Raw genomic sequence first — 2,478 nt, 5'->3', positions numbered from 1 at the left:
CTGTGTGGATCAATAAGAAGCTCATTGAACATGAAAATTCTCTCCTTGCCTTCCCAGATAGAGAATGACAAATCTAAACACCCATGCTGGGTAGGACCCCATCTAAACCCAATCATATGCCGTAATTGGAGCTTAGCATAACATGAGCTAAGGGAAAACTTCAAACACTTGAAAGGTTCTATTTTCAATCTGCCTTTTGAGTTTACTTCCCTTAATGCAATTTGGTGCATGATGACTGAGCACCTACTGTGTGCTGGGCTTAACATGTCACTTAGTCCTTAAGGAGCTTGCAACGTAAAGTGGAAGCCACCTATTCATCTCCAGCCATGCTGTTTACCAGTGTGCTCAGCTAGAAATGCAAGTAGTAGTCAGGAGTTTCATCTGCTTTCCTCCAACTGGCTTCCTCTAAGTTAGAGGATCTAGGAAGCTGTTATACCTGAAGGCAGGCAACAAGAGAAAGAGAAAGAAAGGTGCCTGAATAATCTTCAAACTATACAGTGGACATCACATGATTTGTAGTTTGTTGCTTTCAACAGCCCAGAGAGACAACAGCCCCAACCCTATCAGGATGTGGGCTGCACTGGATGGGTAAGGTCTACAAAGGGTTTAGAATATGATCAATGTTAATGTATGAGTCCATTCTTATACTGTTATAAAGAAATACCTGGGCTTAGCACCATGGCTCACACCTGTAATCCTAGAACTTTTGGAGGCTGAGGTGAGCAGATTGCCTGAGTTCAGGAGTTTGAGACCAGCTTGGGCAATATGGTGAAACCCCATCTCCACTAAAATACAAAAAAATTAGGCAGGCTTGGTTGTGCATGTCTGTAATGCCAGCTACTCAGGAGGCTGAGGCATGAGAGTTGCTTGGACCTGGGAGGCTAAGGTTGCAGGGAGCTAAGATCGTGCCACTGCACTCCAGCCTGGGTGACAGAGCAAAACTCTGTCTCAAAAAAAAAAAAAAAGAGAGAGAGAGAGAGAGAAATGCCTGAAACTAGTTAATTTATAAAGAAAAGAGGCTTAATTGGCTCACAGTTCTGCAGGCTGTACAGGAAGCATGGCTAAGGAGGCCTCAGGAAACTTACAATCACGGCAGAGGGGGAAGGGGAAGCAAGCATGTCCTTCATGGCAGGAGCCAGAGGAAGAGGATGGAACGGGAGGTGCTACACACTTTTAAACAAGCAGATTTCATGATAAGTCACTCACTATCACAAGAGTTGCACCAATGGGGAATCTGTCCCCATGATCCAGTCACTTCCCACCAGGCCCCACCTCCAATATTGGGGATTACAATTCAACATGAGATTTGTGCAGGGACACAGACTCAAACCATATCATTTAGTTTCCTACTGCAGTGTGTGTATGTGACAAATTGTCACCAATTTAGAGGCTTAAAATGACCCCTATTTATTATCTTACGGTTTCTGTAGTTCAGAAGTTTGGCATAGCATGGCTGAGTTCTCTGCTCAGGATTTTGCAAAGCTAAAATCAAGGTGCCAGCTGATTGCATTCTCCACTGGGGAGGATCCACTTTCAAGCTCTCTCAGGTACGTGGCAGAAATAATTTATTTGGGACTGTAGAATTCATGGCAGCTTTGTTCTCCAAAGCCAGTAACAGAAAAATCTCTTCTGCTTAGAGCCTCTGACTTAGAAAAAGTCCTGGACCTTCTCTGAAAAGGCTTACCTGATTGGGTTAGGCCCACCCAAGGAAAACACCCTTTAGGTTAACTCAACTGATTAGGAACTTTATTGAATATTTCCACTTTTGCCACCTGCCATCACTTAGAAGTGGCATCCATCATATTCACAAGTCCCTCTCATACTCAAAGAGAAGGGAATATACAGGGTGTCAGTGGTAGGAGATGGAAATCCTGGTAGCATCTTAGAAGTCTGCCTACCACAGTGTCCAGTCTGTACATGAGTACCTAAGAGATGGTAGCTGCACTTATCTGAATCCTCATTAACATCACCATTATCTCTACTCTCCATGCTGGGAAGCTGAGGCTGGGGTGGGTTAAATAACCTGCTCAAGATCTTACAATTAACCAATAGCAAAGCCAGAATTTGAACCCAAGACTTCTCATTCAAAACTGCATGTCCTCTTCCATACAACAGCCTACTACAAGAAAACCAATGACAACCAAGTAGGGGTGTTGTCCCTGTGTTAAATTTGATGATCCACCTTTCCTGGGGTAGGAAGGAAACAGATATACACATTACATTCTTCCTTAAGAGTCATTCTCCATCTTTCCTTGATAATGTGATTCCAAATTTTTCAGCTTTGAGCACAGATATTTATGTGCTTATGAAAAGTACACAGGCCCTCTCCCCAGGCCTAAGGATGTATCATGCTTGCTCTAAGCCAATCAAGGCACTCCAATTCCTCTTTTCCTATTGTGTTCAGTGATGTCAGGGGAGATCTATTTGAGGTTACTGGGAAAGGTCTCTGTATTTGTCTGTTCTCATGCTTCTAATAAA

The sequence above is a fragment of the Trachypithecus francoisi genome, unplaced genomic scaffold (genome assembly GCF_009764315.1).
Source record: "Trachypithecus francoisi isolate TF-2019V2 unplaced genomic scaffold, Tfra_2.0 Lachesis_group12, whole genome shotgun sequence".
In the NCBI taxonomy this organism is placed as follows: domain Eukaryota; kingdom Metazoa; phylum Chordata; class Mammalia; order Primates; family Cercopithecidae; genus Trachypithecus; species Trachypithecus francoisi.
Note: the sequence above shows the minus strand (reverse complement) of the source record.